General features: G+C 42.4%; 1 protein-coding gene and 1 long non-coding RNA gene across 16 annotated transcripts in view; one reads left to right on the forward strand and one right to left on the reverse strand.

Moving 5' to 3' along the window:
• KLHL32 (kelch like family member 32) overlaps positions 1–9,199 on the reverse strand; it is a 123,873-nt gene extending 114,674 nt beyond the window's left edge. For 2 of the 15 annotated variants that reach the window (XR_010830447.1, XR_010830446.1), the window contains exons 1-3: positions 9,045–9,199; positions 1,390–1,474; positions 950–1,063 (exon numbers count right to left, since the gene is read on the reverse strand). The gene's annotated coding sequence lies outside the window, so the exon portion shown is untranslated. Of the gene's footprint in view, positions 1–949; positions 1,064–1,389; positions 1,475–2,731; positions 3,817–8,669; positions 8,937–9,044 lie in introns of those variants that run through there. The other 13 variants (XM_066994501.1, XM_066994504.1, XM_066994494.1 and 10 more) reach the window with 10 other exon arrangements.
• Positions 9,200–12,189: 2,990 nt separating this feature from the next.
• On the forward strand, positions 12,190–16,030 carry LOC125183123 (uncharacterized). The gene is made up of 3 exons (XR_010830449.1): positions 12,190–12,310; positions 12,743–12,867; positions 13,810–16,030. It is a non-coding gene; the product is annotated as an uncharacterized lncRNA (long non-coding RNA).
• The last annotated feature ends 284 nt before the right edge of the window (positions 16,031–16,314 follow it).

Here is a 16,314-nt window from a genome sequence, read left to right on the forward strand (position 1 = left end):
AGAGGCTTGCAGAGACATCAAACTGGTTTCTCAACATGTCACCTGCACAAAACACTGTACTAACAATACTGGTCCCTACAGCTCTCGCTACATTGCTCAGAGCGAAGTGAGTATCTACACAGCACAGTCAATTTGCATGTCTTAAAGATATTTATATATGGAAGGTTTCATCCTTCCCCATAAAACAGACTGTATTTGTTTTTCCTACCATCGCAGTCACAAAAGCATTTGATATGTGGCTTCAGTTTTCCAGGCTACTTGGTTACAGAGGAACCACACAGACAAGAAATTCTCTGTGACGATCCCAAGACTGCTTAAGATAGGCCTCTGCTCCATGGAGGATATAACTAAGAAAAAAGTGCAATTTCAGGCATAAGTCTTATTACCATTTCATCAGCTCCATTTCCAGTCTGAGCCTAACCCTTTACTTTTTAACGCTGGAGACTTTCTTTTGGGCACAGATACGGTTGCACAAATACAGCCAACGTGAGTTATTTACTATCAAGACACTCAGACATTACTCAGTCACAAAAAAATCACTAAAAAGTGAAAGTGGAGTATTGCTTTGGGGATTTGGTGTCATTTAACAATGAATTAACTGCTGCTTTAAAAAAAATACAAATATACACAAATCCATCCTTTGGCCACACAACTGGAAATATTCTGCTCATCTTAATAATGCCTACCTATCACTTGTTACAGTAATGTTGGACTGAAAGGCTGAAATATGCCAAGAACACAAAATAATACAGAAAATAGTTTCAAAGAAGTAGGAAATCTCACTGATTTTTTTTCTTGATACAAGAAGTGTTTTCCTCACACAAAGCTTTTTTGTTTGTTTGTTTGTTAGAGGGATGGATTCTTTGCTTTAATTTTAACTGCAACACTGTAACTGGCTAGTAACACTCTCAGAAACACATAGGAAAGGTGTTGGTATTCTTGGAAATACCTTAGGGAGATTCAGAAGACTTCTTGCAGTACTAAATGCAGTAGTTGGAGATTTTCCACCCTTCTCTGAGTCCAGAGTTGGTTAAAGTCCTTGCATTTGGTTTCCCAAGATCTTCTAAAAACAGGAGAACGTGAAGTATTACTGAAATTTGTCCCAGGCTGGCAAACAAGGGTTTTCAATGTTTAAAGTCACTTGCTACTTCTTAGGCACAATCACTTCTGCTTTTGTAAACGATGGGTAACAGCTCATCTTTTATTTGTTTTCAGTTTCTCACAGAACCAGTTTGTTATGATTGCTCTCTCCTACACAAAAGCTGGTCAGGATTTCCAAACACCCTTCTGTTTGTTTATGGTAAGCTGCAGTAAAAACATTTGCTTATTCCAATTCAGTGAAAGAATCTGGTAAATAAAAACACTAATTTAACAACTTTTATCCCTTACCATACAAAAGAACATCAAGCACCTCCAATGCACATCTGTCTAGTCTGCATATATTCATTCCCAGGCAAAGCAGTCAGTTGCTGTTCTGTCAAGATAGAAGGGGTACAAGTTCAGTAGCAATACTGGCTTCTGTGCTTCCTTCTCTTGCCTGGTCTAGAACATGTAGAGACATCTCTGGGGTTACCTTTTAATCTTCAATTTACTTTTTTTTTTTTTTTTCTCCTTAAAACTGACCGGTGTTGTGATCAGCTCTATAAGGAGTGCTGGTGAGCCGGTCCAGAGCACACCTGCACGAACAGGGATGCCAGCACAGCAGGGGAGCAGGGGGATCACAGGTACCTGAAGCTGATATTGCTGCAGAACGTTTTGTACTGAACCACGACAGAAAGGGTAAGGAGAGACTGATCCACAGCTTCTATTCAGCTGTCGTCCATCTATCCAGACAAGGAGCATAAGGGATCATAAATCCATTAGATTTAAACATTGTGAGAAACTCCATTTCTTCTGACAGAGTTTTAAAATGTGTGTATAGATGGAAAGTAATCTTAACTGAGAACAGAGAGTGGGGCTTTTTGTTTGGTTTTCTCTGTCAGATAAAAGGCTCTGAGTTACAGCTCAAGAATTTCTTCAACCTTTTCCCACCCCCCTCAGTCTGATACACGCTTTTTCCTAATTCGGAGAAAAGCCTCTGTCTTAAGGAAGAAAATCCTAAAAAGATCATCTCTAATCTTTTTTTTAAAACCTTTGATCAATAATTGGGATCAGAAATATCATTAGAAATGAAACAGACAAGTGTTCAGACTTCTGACCTCATCAGTTCATAGCAAAAGAAACGCTTCTGCCTGGTACCCTTGCCCTTCTTTCTCTTTCCCGCAGACTACATTCAACTGGCTCAAACAAACAACACCCTTCACCTTCACCTACCCTTAGGTCACCATGGCTACACCACTGCTTTTGTGTGTGTATGTGTGTTTTTTTTTTAAATAAAAGCATTCAGGACTTGGCTGGGTTGGCTGTGAGCTGCTTGGTAGTTACATAGTAATCTCTTCCACTACTGGGGCCAAAGAATAAATGAGCCAGAAGATAAAGATGCAGCCTATGAAAATTCCTTCCTCTGGGTTTCTAGCAACAATTTTAAATATTCACACAACACAGACCAATCAGGGACAGGGGAAAACACAGAAACATAACATATAATTCCCCGAAGCAAATTATGCCATCGAAGACACTTCCACTCCCCGTCGCCGGTACGCCCCAGGCTCTGCCACAGATTTTTGCCCCAGAGCACAGCATCAGTTGTGTTTCCACCCTCCCACCAGCACTGCAGCGCAAACCCACTCACCGGCAGCTCACACAGCTACAGACATGCCATCACGGTGCCCACAGCCAGCGGAGGTGCAGGCACAAGCCCCGCTCCACTAGCTTTGCTACACGAGCAGAGGGAGGTTGGAAGCTGGAGGTGTTTGTGTCTTAATCTGCCTCCAACGACAACGGACAAGGCTCAGCGATTAAAGCCTTGCTTCTCTTCACTTATCCAGCAGCACCACTAAAATCAATACAAGTCCAAAGTGCACGAGTTGCTTAGTAAAGATGATAAATTCAAACCGCCCGTCTAGCAGCTCTCCACCCCGTAAGACAGTTTACAGCACTATGACGGATCCAGAATCCTGTGGAAATATGAATAGCTGCAAGAAGTATGTATCACCCTAGTTTTGTGCATGACTTGTTCTCATCTTCAGAGAGCCTCCTGCATCACATGCATCCAAACAGCACGCTTCTGGCCGAGGGTCCGGTCACATTGGTCCAAGAGAACTGCGTGGGTCAGGAGGCCACTCCCGGCCACAGAAATATTTCAGAGTTTGACTTGCTTGCTGTAAAGGCAAACTCCTGTTTCTGTTCCTCCACAAGCAAGCAAGTGAAGAACACCCAGTCCTTTCTTCTTTACCTTCCAGCAGCTTCTATGTTTTTTCCACTTCTAACTGTGGCCCCGTTCGGAGGATGAAAGCCCACACGCAAAAAGGAGACACATGAGATTCCCTAGTTGCATTGCATCCCTCCGTTTCCTACGCACTTTCCCATAAGTGAGTACAGCAGACCTATCTGTATGCAAAACTCACCACAGACCGCAAGAGGTGCAGAGTGCAGTTCGATGTAACCTCACTGCGGATGGGCAGCGCAGCGCAGCAGGGCCGTGGCTCGCTTTTAGTGCGCTCGGCAGTCCTGATGCACTGAGACCCTGCCAGAAAGCAGTCCTGTCCTCTCCCTGCTTGTTTGCCTGGGTTTTCTACTAACGGAGGGAAAAAATATGTATGTATAAAGGAAGTTCTCCTAAGGAATATGACGCACAGCACATATTATTGTCCCACTACAGAAGTTCCGCACTTCAGGTCAGCCGTCAGCTGTCCAGATCTCTCGTTTGATCTCCTCAGATTGCAGACGTCAAAGTCACAGTACTTTTCCAGAGACATCACCTCAGATCTTTCCTGTTTTATGCAGCTAAAATAAAGGTCACTTTCACTCAAAGGAGGCTTTCAAAACTAAGTGTAAAGCAGAAAAGAAACGTGCAAAGGATGCATCCCCTCAGAGAGGAAGCCTTATGGCTGTGTTACTTATTTAAAGACCATTTTAAAATCTATATTAGATGAGGATATATATATACATACATACATACACACAAAACCATTCTCTACATACAAGCCCAGCTGTTTGAAAACAAGATCACTATCAATTTTAGAGAACAGAAGATCAGAACTAAAACTGGAAAGAATGCATCCCACAAACCCCGATGACACTTTTCAACCACAGGTTTTTATCTCTTCTGTCTTGATAAGCCAGGTAGAGCTCCAGTTTAGCTCACAAATGGCAGTCGCCCTTTGTATGTACTTCATTTAACCTGAAGTGAACCCTGATGGAAAATGTTTCAGACATAATAAGGCCATAAGCTTGCTCATGTCCACTTCAGAATTCATTATTAATCTAAGCAACATAGTTTTCACTTAACCAATCAGCATTTTTTTACTGGTTTTCTGTTTCTTTGTTTTAAACCTACGCAGGACAGAAACCAAATGTTATCAACACAGTAGAAATGGACCTCAACCATTCTTAGATATCACACCTTCGAAGCAAAAGCCCCTCGCTGCCCAAAATAACAATGCTGAGAATTTTTTGAAGCAGACTCTTACTGAACAGTAGGAGTAGAGGCTATCCTGGAGGCATAAAGGGGTTAAAAAATTTGAAGATGGTAGGGTTTAGACTACCAGGGGAAAAAAGTACATATAGACATTTTTAAGACACATCTTAAGTAACCACAAATTCAGAAAAAAAAAATAATAATAAATTAGGCTGCAACATCACACCTTCTATACTGTCAAAAACCACCACTACATATGTAATATAATTCCTGTCAGGAAAAATAAAGACAAATGGTTGCAAAAGACACTCTTCAGAATAACCATAACCTTTAAGTACTGATGAATCAAAATATTTTACAGTGTTTATCCCCCTATAAAGCTCATCCTCCACAATTAAAGTTCTTCAACACTACTGCAGCATATTGCTACAGAAATTTTGGCAGAACACATTCTCAATTTACATAATTGTTCAGAGTAGTCATCTAATTTAAAGAAAAATCATACATTTTCGAGTATTATTGATGTTCTGAAAGCCTCTGATTTATTTTACTCATAACTTTACATATTTTGTTGCTTTCACACAGATCTCTGACTGCTGATATCAAAGTCAATAGCTTCTTACTGGCAGAATTTGCGTGGCATTTACTACTGGGACTTTTTTAAAATGACACCTTTCATTTCTCAAGGCAACTGAGAGATGTACTCTGAAGGGTTAGCAACATAGGTATATGCATAAAGACACAGCGGTACTACCTGCGTTCCCACAGAGTATCTGCCCTTTAGGTGACTTAGCTGTCTACTGACAGCGTGGAGCACAGAAGATATTAGAGCTCAGCTATCCCATGGGTGCAAAAAACTCTTCCCAGAAAGGAAGCCAAGCATTGCTGGTCCACAGAAAGTCTGGCAAGGGATGTCGAAGTTTAGCTAGGTCCAAGTTTCTCCACAGCTGAAAGAGCAACTAAAAAAAGTACAAGCCTGATAAAATCTTGACAAAACATTTTTCCAATTCCACTCCTGGCCAGGTTGTGCAGCAGTCTGCACAAAGTTCTTCCAGGAATGCTTGAAATGACAAAGCCTGGGCCAGAACACAGACTAACACATGCCCAGGACACACTGCAGCTCCTTTCTGGCCTGCGTTAGATATTTTTCTTCCCACCAAGGCCAGGCCGATCCAGCGTGGCTGGTCCACATGGGAACACAAAGGACCAGGAGTTTCAAAGCTCTCCTGGTCTCCCAGAACAAACTACTCAACGTCACCATCATTGCTCCACTGTCTTGTCCTGAAACTGCCTCCCTGAGTTGCGTGGAATTTCTTCCTGGACTCAGCAGGAACGCTCTTCAACAAATTCTGTCCTATGCACGCTTCTTCTCAAATTAAAGACAGCAACCATTTAAAGCCCAAAATTCAAATCAGGGGCAAATCCCACCCATAAGCCAACACACAACTTTTTTAAAATTGCTTAAAAAAGTGAGAAATATCTGCTTTCTACTCTTCTTCAGAGATCAGAATTTGATAGCAAAATTTCAAAGTTTCCAGTGAAATCAAGTTAGAAAAAGCATGTAAAATAAAAAATCCCACCTATAAGCACATATCTTTCAAACAAGTAAGCATACAGAATGGCAGAAGTAACATCAACTCTCTTTTGATCTCAAGTGGTCAAAACGCTAACAAAGTCAGAACACAAAGAACTGAAGATTTGGAAACTGCTCTGTCAAGGATCCTATGAGTCTTTCACTATTAACTGTAGTTCTCAGTTCAAGAAATTGTGGAGAAATACCACAAAGACAAGCGATTAGTAATTTTTGTGGATGAAAAACAAAAAGACAACTTGTTAAAAATCAGACTTCTGAAAATCAAATAATTTGTTAGGAAAACCTTTGTAGTTTTCTATCATTGACACTGTTCCTCCAAAAATCTCCAAAGAATTGATGTACAAAAATTCAAACACAAGATTTTTACTTTTTTTCTTTTCCATTCCCAGTCAGTTCTGGCATAATCGAAGGCCTCAGAACATAGAACACACTGGGAATTGCCATATGAAAGTCTTAAATCAATAAGAAATATAAAGAATTTTTTTATATACTAAAAAGAACTAAAATGAGACAACTACAAGGTTACTGTAGGTGAGCATAATGACAGTGGACAGCATTCACGTTCGGTTGGCTTCTTCTGGAACTGTCAACTGTTCTTGCCTGAGTGTTTAAATTAATGTCATTTTTCACTTCAACCAACTCCCATTTCTCGCCCAGTTTATAATCATCACTTCCCTGAACTCATGTGGCAACAAATTATTGCCATTCTTGATTGTTAAGTCAATCACACTCTAGTCAGCAAAGTCAACCCAAAATACCACAGCAGTGCCATGAATTTCATATACAGTAGATTCCTTTTTGCTACATTGTAGAAGCTCATCATCAGTGTCAGAAGCTACATTAAATCTGTCTCTGATTTTTCAGGCAGAAGCAACATGTTCTGAATCAAAAAAGAAAATGGAGATAACAAAAAATGTCATTTTTTAAAGTGAATATGTTGCATTTTCTCCGGCTAAATCCAGCTCGCTTCACTTTGCGAGGACCAACTGAAGAACAGGCCTGTGCAAGCCTGAGTTTCCATCTGCTACAAGTGTTTCAACCTTACTTCTCCTTATTGTGAACTGCAGACTTACTGGTCCCCTTATTACTAACAGAATGATTGGGAGGCAAAACAAAACAAAAACCTCTTCCCTGATGTTATTCAAGTATTTTACTGCATTCAAATTCAAATCCCAAGCCAAATTCACTTATACATGTAGCAATATACAGACTTTTTAACAGGAGTTGCCATCTCAAACACAGCTGCTCATGCCCTTCTTACAGGGCAGACAGACTCAAATAAGATTACAGCCCAGTTCATAGGTGCCAGGGAATCTTGAGTTTGTTGTCCGAGGAAAGACTCTACATTTTCTGTTCAGGGCCAATTCAAAGTCCAGACACTTCTGAGCTTGCTTTCAAAAACAAATCTCCAGAAATTTAATTTTTGCGTAGACATCTTTACTTTTAGAATAACACATGGTTTTCTAGCAGTAAAGACAATGCTTAGCATGACATTCTGGGTGGTTCATTTAGTATGCTAATTTATAGAGTGTCAAATAAATAGCACCTCAATTTCCACGTTGAAATTCCATTCCTTAAAAGCACTCCCTCGCTCTTAGGACTGAATGCAAGACATACCTGCAAATCTGACTGGATCATTTCTGAAGAAACCCAGATGCCGCTTCTTCCCCTCTATTGCCCCCCCGTTTTAAGTATTAGAAGGACTGTTTTCCCCACATCTGCCAAATCAATAGATGTCCAAATGCACATTTTCTCCATACACACATACAGGAAGAAACAGGGACGTCTGTTGCTCATATGCACTATAAATCACAATCCTAATGATATTTTTATCAACACCGCGAGCACCTAAAAGAATCTTATGCTTAAGAGGTGTTAATTGGTATGACTGCATTATTTTTAGTGCCCTACTAAAGCGAGAGCTTTTTATTCTGGAGCAGTTTCTCGGAGTACCCATACCTCGCTTCGTACTTCATACATAATAACTGCAAAGTGCTTTGCAGATACTGTCAAATTATTCACGATCCGAAACGCAGACAAAAGATGAAAGGAATTCTCCTGGAATACTTTCAGTGTTAAGCAGAAATTTCTCTATTCATTTGCAAACTGGCACATAACAGAGAGATCATACTGAGTAGCTATGTATCGGTAGTTCTTTAAGCAACTGCGGTTACCATATGATTTGCTCAGCGTATCGCTCGATTTCTGGAAGTTTTAGGGAAATAATAAACTTTGTTTCTGGATGAAAACCTCCAACCAGTTGGTGAGCACCCTGCGGAGGCCTTGCCCCTGCCAACACAAGTGGGTCCCAGAGTAATCCTTCACCCTCGGTGCCACCCTTAGCAGCGCTGCAGCCTCTGGGGCTACTCCTAATTTTTTTAATGACTACATGAACGCTGCCCTTAGCGTTCATTTATTTAAGTGAGACTAACCCCAGCCCACTTCGGAGAGATACCCTCCTACACCACACAAAACCAGGGGAGGTTATAACAAGCTGAAAAGAATGATGTTGGTGTTTTTATTAGATGTGTGCGCCTTATTCGCTCGGCTCCCCACCTGCAGCTTCCCTCGCCGCGCTGCTCCGAGCCGCAGCCCCCTGCCAGCGGGGCGATGTGGCGCATTTAAGGAGCACGGAGAGCTCGTTTCCACCGCTCGGCTCAGGGGCTGCAGGTCCGGGGAGGATTCCTTACCCGGCTCGGCACGGCAGCACGCCCTGCCCTGCCCTGCCCTGCCCTTCCCGGCTCGGATCCCCCCGTCCTCCATCTCGCCCCGACCCCGCCGGACCCAAACCGAGGAGGGCGCCCCAGGGGCGGGCGCTGCTGCTTGATCCGTCCCCGTGGCAACAACCAAACGCACCCCCCCCCCCCCCCCCCACCACCCCGGCTCCCCGGGCACCTCCAGCCCCCGGCTGGGTGCCGGCCGCCGGCTCACCTCGCGGCAGGTGCCTCCCAGCCCGCTCCGACGGCGGCGGCGGGGCGAGGGGTAGACGAGGCCGCCGAGCCTCAGAGCCGCCGGGCCGCCTGTGCGGCTGTGCCCGAGCGGGAGGAGCCTGCCCGCGCCGCCCCGCACCGCCTCACGCCGCCCCGCACCGCCCAGCGCCCGCGGCCGCCGAGCCCCCGCCGAGCCCGGGGCGGCTGGGCCGCACCTGAGCGGGAGGAGCGAGGCCGGGCTAGCGGGACCCTGCCGCCGGTTCCCGGCCGCTGTCCTCGCTCCCGGGGCCTCCAGCCGCCGCCGTGGCCCGGGAGGAGGCCTGGCAGAGCCCCTGGCAGAGCCCCAGGTGTAAAAGAGGCATGCTATGGTCTTTTCCTTTGTATTTTCCCCCAGATGCTGTGTGTGTGGGGGGGGATGCAGTGAGGCTCGATAACGCTCAGCAATTTTTCTCGCCTCTTGAAACCGAGGTGGCTGGAGCTTTTCTCCCCTTACCCTCTGTCTGATCTCATGATTGTGAAGGACGTTCTACACACCAGAAATGCAAAAAGGCAAAATAATTGAGGATTAGTGAGCCACTCTTACAATTCAGCAAGAGCAGACATTGCTGTCTGTTTTAAAGATTTAAAGATTTAAACTCTTTAAATAATTGTTTGGAGCAGCTCGAGTTTTAAGCAGAGTTCACATCCTGCCGCTGGATTTTTTTAGGAGTCAGTTCTTGTTTTCTCATCTGTACAGTTAATACCATAAATAAATAAATAAATAAAAAGTAGATCCCCAAAATCTCTGCCTCCATTTCTGATATGCTTTCATATTAAACTGTATATATATGTCACGTCACAGGAGTTCAAGTCTTTTTCACCTGACAATGCTGAAAACATTTCTCAAAGTGTGGGCCTTTAGCTAAGCCTACTGACAGATGAGTTGTTCTACTCTGAGGTGTCCAGTAAATGAATCCAAAAAAAAACAAAACCACCACAACTCCTGCTCTGCAGAGCAGACAGTGAAAGCTGCAAAGTCCATTCAGCGAATGCACAGCACCAGATGCTGTGTATGATGCCATTTGTGCCATGTGCTGTTTCAAAACAGAGGCATAAAGACAAGGCCAATGTTTCTTATCTGGGCCGGTTAACTCATATGCTGAGCACTGGAGTGCCAGAGTTGCAGGAGGCAGAGTGCTGGTGGAAGAGCTGTGCAGAATGGGAGCAGCAGGCAGCTGACTGGCCTCTGAGGGGCTGCAAAATTATTTCAGGACAGGCAGCGCTTTGCCCGTGCCCCTGAAGTGGCTACACAGAGAAGGCACAGGTAAGAACATCCAGGTAGCAGCGCGGTGCTGGCCTTTTAATGCCTTTCAACAAAATACAAGATTCAATTAGTGAGAACAGTCTGAAGCAACCACAGATGTTGACAACATGCATATTTTATAGGTCACCTCCTATCCTGTCCATCAGCAGCTAATATATTTGCATTAGTTGTCTTTTGCCTCTGTTAAAGAATTGGTGTACGCAGAAGTTTCATATATGTCTTTTTTCAAAGATTACAAAATAAGGCTCTGCCATTTGATAGTAAAGCTCAGCTGTAGAGGATGACTGAGGAGCATATACATGGGTTAGGAACAGCATTAAATATCTTGACACCAGTGGTGGAAATTGTTCTCAAGATAACCTGACAGTCTCAGAATAACATGAAGAAATGTGCTACTGTGTCTGATGAGATGGAGGGCCATAAAAAGAAATTAATATCTTCTTCAGATATGGCAGTCTCACTGAAAAAAAATTACAGGAAGCAAAAGCCAGTGTTTTTTCTCAGTTTCAAAGCACTGTGAGAATTTAAGAAAAGAAGTGGAAATGGTAAGTCTGTGTATACAAAGAACACAAACTTCTGATTCAAAACAAATTTATTGTCTCTAGATAATTTCCTTCATGGGCTCAAGGACATAAATGGTGAAAACAAGAAGACCCTGGTGGAACCCATTGTCTATTCTCAGCAACTTAGCAATCTCAAAAATGTGTCTCAGGATACTGGTAAATGGAGTGAATTTAAAACTTCTTAGGTAGTGGGCTTTGTGGATCAGCAGCAGTCCTCCTTCAGCGATGAGAAACAGCAGCTTCAGTGTCTACAACAGAAAACAAGATTTATGATTGAGATCGGTATTTTGTATTGGATATTTTGTTCTGCATTAAGTTGCAGTAGATGTGGTTTGGAATTTCCGCATCCTATGAACAGATCCTACAGATTTTATTATACACATATCAATAATACCAATAGGGCTTTTTGTGTGTGCGAAGATGCTTGACAAACTGCTGGCACTGAAATGAGCTAATTGACTATTTTAGAAGCCAGGTCACCCATGAGAGCTATAAACCAGCAGCCTATACTGACCTTTAAAAAAAAATAATATATCACGTTGCTGCCAGCCATGTTTAGGATCTCCACATCCATGCTCTCATTTAGAGGCCTGACGTGAATGACTGCTAAAAAAAGAATCTTCTTATCGATTTCCAGTATGTGCTCACTAAAAGCCAGTCAATAAGTAAGAACTTATTCAAAGAGTGGAATTGTACTATGGCTATTGGAAGCTGGGAGCGACACAGCACATGATTCTGTGTAACAGGGAAATGGAATGGATTTATGGGTTATATCTTTCTTCTCTCAAGAGCAATTGTGAATTGCAGCTTGTGCCATCTACAAAGTGCATGACTGCTAGAGACAAAATAAATGTCTTGTAGACAGAAAAATAGACTTGTCAGGCTCTTCTATTCTATATACATATGTAAGTTTATACTGCTACAAATATACTCCCTTAGATATTTTTTATAAGTCTGACTTTAGAGATTGGCATCAATGTAATTTCTTTATCACTGCAACATATGGCAGTCTTCCCTGCTGCCAAAACATGGCCATGTTTCAGCCTCAGGGTACAGCTGGGTTGAACTTAAAACTGAGACTGTTTTCAAACATAGATTCAGAATTTTATTTTACTCCTTCTGACACCATAAAGGAAAAGTAAACTCAAAATTCCATCTCCGTGCTGGCACTGGAGCCCCCATGAACACCACAGTGCCTAGTGGCACTAGTTGGTAGCAGAGGAAAAAAAAGGTTTACCCAGCCATGCCAGGAAGAGTATTTTCCCTGTAGTTTTCTGATAACATTTAAAATGACAAATAGTCCCTACTGTCTCAGGATCATGTCACTCACCTATCTACACTGAAGACTTCTTCAGATCCCAGCACAGATTTGGAAGATTCTGAATCTCATGGTGATTTATGGTGAGTTTCTCGCATAACCACAAATTACAGGAATATCTAGTCTTGTGCAATCATTGATTCTGTAAACTGTCTGTTCTCAGAGGCTCTTTACAACTCATCCATGCTTAATCCATCATTTCCTCTTTGCAAAGCTGAATGTAAACCTGCTGTACTGGTACACTACCTCAACATTCTGAAAACTGGCCAGATAGACATAGCCAAATCCTAGTTATATTTGAAAGTATACCAAATACCACCATTTTGAGTAAAATCATGAAAATAACAAGCACTACACTAAGTTCTGAGCAGTTTGCTCAGCTGAGCATTTTCTAGATCACACGGCAGTACCACAGTCATATAATGCAACCAAACAGAACAAAGGTCCAACATCAAAAAAAGGAAAAATTTGTGTGTCTGTGTGCATGTGTGGAATTTTAATCTCCAACCTTGCAGCTAGATCTAGAAGAAAACCCATATGTGCCTCAGGTTTTCTGCTTATTGGGTGGAACCAGCAAACATCAATTGCATGACAGCACCTGCTTACAAGAAGCCCAGTAGGCACGAGAAAAGTAAGACAGGTAAGGGAGTAACTATTCCCTTCCCAATAGTAGATATATAAATAGTAGTGTTAGCTATAACATTGGAGATGTCTAGGTTACTGAGTTGACCTGGTTCTTTTGGAACAGATTTACTCAGATGCGGTGACATTCCTTACAGAAAGAAGGTGTCCCGATGGGTAGCAGGGTGCTAAAGGTTCTGTTTTGAACCTTATGATGCTTCCCCTGATGTGCATGTTGTTCTGAATACAACTCTAGACGCAGCACTTAACATTTGCAGAAAGGAAAAAGGAAGAGAAGACAAGAAACTAATGAAACAGTTCTCTAAACAACCTATACAGTACTGTTGACAGGTGAAGTGCTGGCCACTGAAAGTTAACATTTTTTGTTGCTGTTCCTCCGTCTATCTCCCTTTTCTAGATCCCCCCTCCTCCAAAACAAAAAGTTAAAAAATAAAAAATAAAAAAATACATATCCTCAATGCCAAAGACAAGTTTGGCATGGCTCAGGCTGAGGCTGCCTTAAACAAAATCATTCTCCGCTTCTGAACTGTTGAAATCAAAATAGTCTGGCATGTTAAATGTGACAATCCACAGCTTTTATTTCTGTGAAGTAGGAGGTATATTTCTAACATCAAGCAAGCATATTTCATTGCTCTGAAACTGCTGTCTAGAGAAACTAAACTGTAGTAATAGAGCAGCTCCACTTAGCATGGGGGATGGAGGCTCTGCTGTCTGAGAAGTCCCATGCCAGGGGAAAAGGATGACAGTATGGTTGGCAAAGGCAGAACAGGGGTAGAGACCAGGGGAAAATGGTCAGGAAGAAGGAGAGAGACATAAACTATGGCAGAAAGAGATTCCCCGAATAATGGTGGACGTAGATGTGCTACAGATACCAGCGATAGGAGGTCTCAGCTAATTCAAAGACCTCAATGTCCGGTCTGAGACCCATGTGCTTTGCCAGCTCCTCCCAGGTTGTGCACTGGAAGCAGAAGACAATCTAGTTGACAACTTGAAGATGCAAACTTTAGTCTCCCAAAGCCTGTGGTGGTGGGCTGTAATCTCACCTGCCATTGAGATCATGATAAAGGACAAGAAGCAGCACTCCATACACCAAATACTAGATGGACTGCTTACTCCACATGGCACAAGACTTGTCTTATCATGAGATAAGATTTAGGTATGCTAAATGTTACTCCATCCAGTATGCGTGGGAATAGGTATGTGTGTATGTATTTGGAGCTGAACTTTCAAAATATATCTCAGTCCATAACTGAAGGATTTTTAGCAGGGACACTAACCTACAACATGCCTCTTGTCATCACTACAAAAAAAATAAATCAGAGAGAAATAAAAATACAAATAAAGCTTGAATGGAATATTTGATGGATTCACAGAGTGACAGTTGACAACTATCTGGAGTTCAGATGAAGCCTGTTGAGTTCATTTTGGACAAAGACACCTGCAGATATGGCATTAAACCTCAAAATTAGAACACAATGAATTATCTTCACGTCAACAAGCAGTGTGAAATGCTGCAATACGGAGAAGTAGTGCCGTGTTTCAGGTGGTCTGTATCAGCTAGCCTGGAGCCTCTTTTACAGATGGTTCTTCGTCTTTCATAGCTGTGCCTGCATTTGTTGCCACGTAAAAAGGGTTTAAAAGTATGTTCTTACCTGTATGGTTCCATAAAATTGAACACACGCTATTAGACTGCAGCCTTAAATTGCTCCTGTTAAGCACGCAAAAAAGATGCTTGGAAGTAGCTTCGGGATGACAGATTCCACGCTGGGAACCAGGCACCTCGTGCACGTTGTCTGCTCAGACAGATAGCAAGTCATAGCAGCACGAAGGATACTAAAAGGTAAGAATGCATCTAACGTCGAAGAGATGTGCTTCTGATCTAGGAAAGACTCTAAATCCTATTTAAGGTTAGTAGGAGTGGTAACCTACTTCCATCCCAGGTACAATCAAATACCTTTTCTTTTCCACCCAAAACAATAGACATCATTGCTCAGATCACCCACCAGAATGACAGGACTGGAGTGGAAATTGAACAATCTGGTCTGAAGCCAGGAGTGCTGGGATTTGGCTGGGGGGTAGCTCTGTGCAACTGAGAGAAATCGACAAAAAGCAGCAGGGAGGGAGACAGTTCATGGAAGTTATTACAGGAAACATTTGGCTTGTGACAGCAGGGGCTGTAGATGACAACAGGCCCTCCTCTCCATAAAAGCAACAAGGGACTGTGTGTGCATCTGTGCATGTGTGTAAATGATGTCTGTTGGGGGCCTGAAACAGTGAGCATGGAAACTGCCTCCTGTCTCCTGCTGTGCTCAGAAAAAACGGGGTTGTCTGTATATTGCTTGAAAGGAACAGGACTCAAACAAGCCAGATTCCCTCAGAAAAGCAGCTGAAGCCATCATCTGGTTCTCCCAATGGAAGCAACCTGCAAAGTCAGCCCTATTGGATAAGACTCTAGCACTAGAACAAATATTGTTGCCATTCAACTCCCAGTCTCCAGGAGCAATAAAGAAAACGTAAGTGTGATCCTCTGTGGCAAACACAAGGAAGTCATTAATAAAATGCTAAACTGTAAAAAGTATTGATGTTCAAACTTTACAGTGTTTAGCTTTAGTGTTTCCTCAGTTAAGGTAAAAGGAACACATTTACACAATTTTTCTCTATTTTTCATAATACCTTTTACTTACACTTCAGCTTACTATATTTTATTCTTTTTAATCTCAATATTTTCAATTTATATAGTTCAATACAAAAAAAAATGTATTCAGTTATGACATAGAAAGAGACAGAACACAACTGAAAAAAAGATTACAATTTAGCAAATGGTGTGACTACTGTTTTAAAAACTGCAGTGTTACTTTCCACTCCATTTTCTAACCTGTACTAGGAAATGATGGAAGATCCTAAAATACATACGAATCAGTAGACCAAAAAAAAAAAGGAAATGGTCCTTTAAAACAGAAAATAATTGCTTTTTTTTACTGGCGTCTGCAACAATCTAACCTATACAAAGTTCATTTTGTGAGAATATCCATGCAGAATATGCTGTAATCTGCTTGTGGTGATCACTGGTATTCTACATTTCAGCACTGGGAGAGAGCAGATTCAGAGATCGATGCTATTCTGTTTCCCACATGAACAGGCTGTGACTCTGCTCCTGTTCCCCCTGCCCAGAGAGGAAATATAATACCTCCACGGGGGGGGGGGGGGGGGGGGGGGGGGGGGGGGGTGGAGAAAAAGAAGAAAACACTGTATCATTATGGCAATTAACCATTACAAGAGAACCCACATTTTCCAAACATGTTAAGGTACTAAAGAACAACAAATAATTTCTCATTTTCCCTCTGACGTCTGAATGGAGGGTAAAAATCTATGACCTTGTGGGTTTGTGAGGTGGAATTTCCCCCGGTACAAAGAGGAAACTGCCAATAAATGCCTTGCAGGGATC

The sequence above is a fragment of the Anser cygnoides genome, chromosome 3 (genome assembly GCF_040182565.1).
Source record: "Anser cygnoides isolate HZ-2024a breed goose chromosome 3, Taihu_goose_T2T_genome, whole genome shotgun sequence".
Taxonomy (NCBI): Eukaryota; Metazoa; Chordata; class Aves; order Anseriformes; family Anatidae; genus Anser; species Anser cygnoides.